Source organism: Hyla sarda, chromosome 4 (genome assembly GCF_029499605.1).
Source record: "Hyla sarda isolate aHylSar1 chromosome 4, aHylSar1.hap1, whole genome shotgun sequence".
Taxonomy (NCBI): Eukaryota; Metazoa; Chordata; class Amphibia; order Anura; family Hylidae; genus Hyla; species Hyla sarda.
Window position 1 is genome coordinate 21,329,284 of NC_079192.1, and position 7,355 is coordinate 21,336,638.

The 7,355-nt window shown below is 45.7% G+C and overlaps 1 non-coding gene across 1 annotated transcript; it reads right to left on the reverse strand.

Moving 5' to 3' along the window:
- Positions 1–6,390: 6,390 nt before the first annotated feature.
- On the reverse strand, positions 6,391–6,472 carry TRNAS-CGA (transfer RNA serine (anticodon CGA)). Its single transcript has one exon. It is a non-coding gene; the product is annotated as a tRNA-Ser (tRNA).
- Positions 6,473–7,355: the final 883 nt, after the last annotated feature.

The window sequence follows — 7,355 nt, forward strand, 5'->3', positions numbered from 1 at the left end:
GTGGTCTTGGTCAAACCACTGATGTTAAAAAGTGCCTCAGTTGTAAATATTTAAAGAAATCACATGTGGGGATACGATATTTATTCCTAATCTCCTGAAAGGATAAGACTGAGTTACCGTCACTCACATCCTGTAAACCGGTTGCACCCGCTTTTACCCATGTCGAAAAATCTACAGTTGGTAGTAAAGACTTTAAACCAAGCAGAGGAGTAGATGAATAAGAAATTGGGTTTAGAAGACCCGAAGATAGAGCGTGCTCCCAACTAGACAGACTTGCTTGAATGGTTGGACAATAGGTGACATAAAGAGATTTGGTCAGAGCCGATTTCAAGAGTGCATGTCGTAAGGAAGTGACCCCCAAAACAGATTTCTCCATCAATACCCATTGAGGTTCTAATTCCTGGGTCCACCACTGTTTCACCTGAATCAGATGAATATCTCTATAGTACGCCAAGAGGTCTGGGAACCCCATTCCCCCTAATTTAATGGGTAGGCATAGAATTTTGGAAGACACTCTTGAGGTTTTCCTCTGCCAAACATATCTTAGGAGAAGGGATTGCAAGAACCAGGAGACCTAATGGACAAATTCCAAATATATACAGAATTTTAGGGAGGAGAAATGATTTGACAACTGCCATTCTACCCAACCATGATGGTGAAAAATTAGAAAATTGTTTAATATCATTAGCTATGTTAGAAATTAGAAGAGGAGCATTTAGCCGATAGATATTTAGATATTTTATTCCCCCCGGAGACCAGATAATAGGATATAATGAAGTTAATGTGGAACATATTTTATCTTCTATTGCAATGGGAAGAATTAAAGATTTTGAATCATTCAATTTATAATCGCTTACTCCAGGGGCGTAGCTAGAAATCACAGGGCCCCGATGCAAAAAATTGTCCTGGGCCCCCCTACCCCTCGACGACCCGCTTCCCCAATCCCTGACGAACTCCTCACCCGGCCTCGACCGCACAAAGATAAGAATGACTTACAGGCAGGGCCGGACTGGGGACAAAAATAAGCCCAGGCATTTTAAAATAAGCAGCCCATTTTTATGGTGGGAGTCCGACTGCTTAGACCCCCACCAATCACCTTGGTTCAAGTGGCTCTCCAGCTGTTATAAAGCTACAATTCCCATCCTGTCTGGAGATCCTCAGGCATTATGGAAGTTGTTGTTTTGCAACAGCTGGAGAACCACCAATTGGGTCAGACAGAACACAAAGTGATATCAGTGACCTGAGTGACATCTTCTCTGTTGTCTTCTCTTTCTCATCTTGTCCGGGCACCAGGTCTTCTTCCAGCTCCATCTTCTCTGCAGAGTCTGACTCCCGGATATCATTGATTCCTCAGCTTGTCAGCAGATCCTCATTCTCTATATAAAGACATTAATCATTATAATCCTGCCAAATACTGTGTCCCCTGAATATAATACTGCCAGAAACTGCACCCGCTGAATATAATACTGCCAACCACTGTACCCCTTGAATACTACGACACACTGTACCCTCTAAATATATTATTGGTACACACTGTACCCCCTGAATATAATTCTGCTACACTGTACCCCCTGAATATAATTCTGCTACACACTGTAACCCCTGAGTAAAATATTGCCACAAACTGTAACCCCTGAATATAACACTGCCATACACTGTACCCTCTAAATATATTATTGCTATACAATGTACCCCTAAATATAATACTACCACCCACTGTACCCTCTAAATATATTATTGCTATACACTGTACCCTCTAAATATATTATTGCTACACACGGTACCCCCTGAATATAATTCTGCTACACACTGTAACCCCTGAGTAAAATATTGCCACAAACTGTTACCCCTGAATATAACACTGGCATACACTGTACCCTCTAAATATATTATTGCTATACACTGTACCCTCTAAATATATTATTGCTACACACTGTACCCTCTAAATATATTATTGCTACACACTGTACCCCCTGAATATAATTCTGCTACTCACTGTAAGCCCTGAGTAAAATACTGCCACAAACTGTACCCTCCAAATATAACACTGCCTCACACTGTTCCCCATCCTCAGTCTCCTCATCACCTCATACACCACCACCCAGCCCCCACATACCCCATTCTCAGTCTCCTCATCACCTCATACACCACCACCCAGCCCCCCCATACACCATCCTCAGTCTCATCACCTCATACACCGCCACCCATCACCCCCAGTACCCCATCCTCAGTCTCCTCATCACCTCATACACCACCACCCAGCCCCCCCAGTACCCCATCCTCAGTCTCCTCATGACCTCATACACTACCACCCAGTACCCCATCCTCAGTCTCCTCATCACCTCATACACTACCACCCAGCCCCCCCATACCCCATCCTCAGTCTCCTCATCACCACCACATACACCACCACCCAGCCCCCCCCAGTACCCCATCCTCAGTCTCCTCATCACCTCATACACTGCCACCCAGTCCAACCCCCCCCCCCCCAGCATCCCATCCTCAGTCTCCTCATCACCTCATACACCACCACCCAGCCCCCTCCAGTACCACATCCTCAGTGTCCTTATCACCTCATACACCACCACCCAGCCCCCCCGTACCCCATCCTCAGTCTCCTCATCACCGCATACACCACCACCCAGCCCCCCATACCCCCTCCTCAGTCTCCTCATCACCTCATACACTACCACCCAGCCCCCCCATACCCCATCCTCAGTCTCCTCATCACCTCATACACCACCACCCAGTCCAACCCCCCTCCCATACCCCATCCTCAGTCTCCTTATCACCCCACACACTGCCACCCAGTCCAACCCCCCCCCCCAGCATCCCATCCTCAGTCAATCCCCCCAGCTCCCCATCCTCAGTCTCCTCATTGTTAGGTATCCCCACCATCCATGGTCTCCTCATCAACCTCCCCCCCCCCTCCCCGGCTCATCAATGAATAACCCTCACACCCCCAGTCTCCTCATCAGTCACCCCATCCTCAGACTCCTCATCAATGAATAACTAATATATACACACACACCCATCCACGATCTCCTCATGAATTTATCACCCCCAGGTCCCAGCACCCCCATCCGGCAGCCCGTCGCATTTTTCCTCACCTTCTCACTGCTGCGATGTGGGGTGGGCGGGCGACTGCACCTGCCTGATATCGATAACACAGGGTCAGAGGTAGGGAAGCTTCAGGGGCTTTGAGCTGACGTGCGTGCGTACCTCCGCGGAGCACGTCTACTCCCATCAGCCCCTGGCCTCCCATCATGCCCCTGACTCTGCGCTGATTTCTAAAGGGCCGGCGCTCAGGTAATTGAAAAAAAATTAAGATTGCTGGCAGCGACGGGCCTGGGCCCGAGTGGCGGACTTGTTGCTGCAGCTGCATAGTAAAGCAGCCCCCCAGGTTATGGGGCCCGGTCACAATTGCGACCCCTGCGACCTCTATAGCTACGCCACTGGCTTACTCAGCTAAAGTCTTGTATTATTTGTATTACTGCTGAAAGGGACTGAACCGGTGAAAAAAGTGCAATAAGGACTTCATCGTCGAAAAGTCCTATTTTACGTTCTTGCTTCCCTACCTTCACTCCTTTAATTTCTGGTGAATCTCAAATTAATGGCTAGTTGTGTGCGGTTCTCTTTTACAGGGCACGGCTCCTGGGAGGCAGAGAGTATAACTCTTTTGTTCTATTTCTTGGATTATGTGACAGGATTTATCAAGGATTGAAACGTGTAGGGTTTACTTTCTTTTAGCTTGCCTTGCATGTTTCATAAATGAAAAGGTTTACCTGACTGTTCACTACATTGTCTCATTCCTTGCTCCTTCTAGAACAGTACGCTGTGAATAGGATTTGAACCTGTACAGGGAGACCCTATTGGTTTTCAAATCTAATGCCTTAACCACTCAGCCATCTCAGTTTTGTACCTCTGATGTCTCTGATGTCTCTGATGTCTCTGATTTCTCCAGTGTGTCCCATGTCTACTGGGTCCTTCAGTTTAGGGCTTTAGGATTGATTGTTGGATTATGTTTCTGATTGCCTACTGAGCTTTTGGTTTGGGCTCTTTGTCACTGTCTATTACAGTTGCCTATTGAAAGGTCAGACCTGAGGTTTCCGGAGTATGAAGGAGGAAACGGATATGCTGTCAGGAAAACACACAGTGTTATTTTTTAGGTTTTATACGTATAAAGTTCAGTAGATATATCTCTTGGATGTCTCCCATGAAATATTCTATGGAGAACAGGATTTGAAGGTGTAAAGGGGGATCTCATTGGATTTCTTGTCCACTTGGTCATCACATAACTCTTTACATATTTCTTACAATTTAACCTGAAGGAAGAGATAGGGCAGGTACAGAGGGTGGAAGTGAAAGGCTTTTGTTAAATTACTTATACATCCCCTCACTATTGAGTTCGGGTAATCTTGCTCTCACCAGATTCCTCGCCCTCAGCGCATAAAACAATATCTGAAAAGTAAAGTTTTGAGGATTCCTTGAGATAGAGTTAGGCTAGTTGTGTCTGGTTCTCTATTACAGGGCACAGCCATGGGGAAGGTCTTTTGTTAAAGCTGGTTCTCGTACAGTGACCTGTGTGAGCTTCAGTGCATGAGATTTATGAGGTCAATGACCCGTCTCGTGGAATACATGGAAAAGCATTTGTTTGTTTTTTTCTTTTTTTTTTTTTTTTTAGAAAATGTTTAACCTCTTCAGGACCGAGGCCGTATCCATACGCCCGTGGGAAATCCGGTCCCCACCGCTAGCCGGTTGGGGACCGGAGCCGGATCCCTGCTGAAATCATTCAGCAGGCACCCTGGCACATCGCCCAGGGGGGTCCTGAGACCCCCCCCCATGTCGGCGATCGTAGAAAATCGCATGTCAATTCAGACATGCGATTTTCTCCAATTCCGGGCTGATCAGGTCTCTGGTGACCCGATCACCCGGAAAATAGGGCTGATCGGAGTTGTCAGCAACAGCCCCGATCAGATTAAAGGATAGGAGTGAGGTCGCAAAGCTGCGATCTACTCCTATCCCCTGCCATTACTCAGAACGGAGTTCTGACCAATGGTTGTGCAGGACAGGGGGTTGCCATCCCCTGGATGTCGAGGGGCTCTGGAAAGAAGATGGAGGCCGTAACTGCAGGAGAAGATGCCTGGGGACCTGGGATCTTTGCTGGAGCCTGCAGGATCCTGATCAGGTAGGGAATCGACAGGGGGGGGGGGGAAATTGAAAGTGAAAGTAAATCGATCTTTACTGTGGCAACCACTAGGGGGGCCAAACTGCGACTCCCAGCATGCCCAGAGAGCCAAAGGCTGTCTGGGCATTCTGGGAGTTGTAGTTTTGCAACATCTGGAGGGTCACAGTTTGGAGACCACTGTTACAGTGGTGCCCAAACAGTAGCCCTCCAGATGTTGCCAAACTACAACTCTCAGCATGCCTCGACTGCCCAGGCATGCTGGGAGTTGTAGTTCTGTAACATCTGTCCCTTCAGATTTAGCAATTTTCATGACATTTTTGAAAATTGCTGCTCTACTTTGAAGCCCTCTAATTTTTTCAAAAAGCAAAAGTATGTCCATTTTATGATGCCAACATAAAGTGGACATATTGTGTTTTAATTTAACCGCTTCCTTTTAACCTATTTTGCTGTCACGTCACATGCCCAGAAAATTCCCCCTGGTTGTTGGTGAACAACACTGTCCAGCATTCCTAAGGTAGCTTCAGATACTAAAGGAGGTGTTTAGGACTCGGGGCACGTGTGACTTAGTGTTTGGTGCCGTGTAGAATCCTGTGGAGGTCGTGCAGCACTGAAATTCAGGCATGAGCTGGTGTAGTGTGGAAATGTTCCCCCTTTGCTTGACGGACTCCCTTAGCTACAGGCTCAACACTTTCCCCTGCCCTAAGGGAAAGCAAATGATTGGTTGAAGCAGGTCCCTCCCGGCCATTTATGGGTTGTATTAGGCTATGCTCCATAACTGATGAGTTCATCCCCTCTTGGGGTCTGCACGATATTGTTACCTACCAAGATGTGCTGTGGCTTAGTTGCTTAACGTGCCTACCTAATAATCAGGAGAACTTGAGTTTGAATATCAGCCGTTCCTTATGTTTTTTTTTTTTTTTTACAAACATTTATTTTGTATTTTTTGAAAGCCAAATACCTGGTACATTGGGTCTGAACAATTAACAATTCATGTATTTAATTAATTATATTAAGGTTTTTATGTTATTGGGGGGGAAAAAGTATTTGCTTTTTTTTTCCACTTGTTGTCTTGGTTGCATTTGGTATTTTAGCAGGGCGCTATATTAATTTTTTTTTCCTACTATTACTATTTTAATTTCATTTATCTTTTTTCTATTTACATAGGGGAAAAAATGTATTGGAAAAAAAAACTTGCCCATTTGCGCTGTGAACAGGATTTGAACCTGTGCGGGGAAACCCCATTGGATTTCGAGTCCAACGCCTTAACCACTCGGCCATCACAGCCTTGTCTACTACTAGCAGCTCACCATTTCTTGATTGCACTACATCTGGAAGCGGCTATGTCCCCCATATCCTATCAGCAGCTCAATTGTGGAGACTTTTCCACCCTTTTATGTTACTGCATAATCAGTTTAACATTCTCTGGCTCTGGATAAGGGATTGCTGTGCCTGAGTGGTGCCTGAAGTCCATAGTTTGTAGCTCTCCACTGGGGAGCACTGTAATTTTAAGTTGCCTGTACTTTACCGCTACACTATATGTTGTATGGATCCTATGATGCGTCAGACTTCAGAAGATAGACAGGTATAATCCTGCTCGGTCATTATATAGAATGCCTAAAATCCAGGCTGTGTACTTGCGGAGAGTTAAGACAGAGTTGTCTTTGCTGACCAGCTTTGCAATTGATTCTGACTACATACATGACCAGTGTTTTTTTTTTAATTCAAATAAAATGGTTAACACGGGCTATGAGGGAGTCTTTTATTGTAGTCATTTTTCTTTTTCTTGTGTTGTATTTTTAAAATTTACTTTTCATGCTTAGTAGTGGAAGCCATCTTATAGACGGAGTCCATCACTAAGCCAGGGCTTAGCATTAGCCACAAAAACAGCTAGCACTAACCCCCAATTACCCCGATACCCACCTCCACAGGAGTACCAGGAAGAGCCAGTACCAACAGGCATGGAGCATCAAAAATGGCGCTCCTGGGCCTAGGGGGTAAAAGGCTGGCGTTATTTAGGCTGGAGATGGCCAAACAACAATGGGCTTTGCCGACCTGGTAACATCAGGCTGTTACTGCTTTGTAGGTATCGGGCTGAGAAAGGAACTTTTATTAAATTTATTTACTTGTTTTTTAAATAAATATGTGTGGTTCCTTGTATTTTTTTATT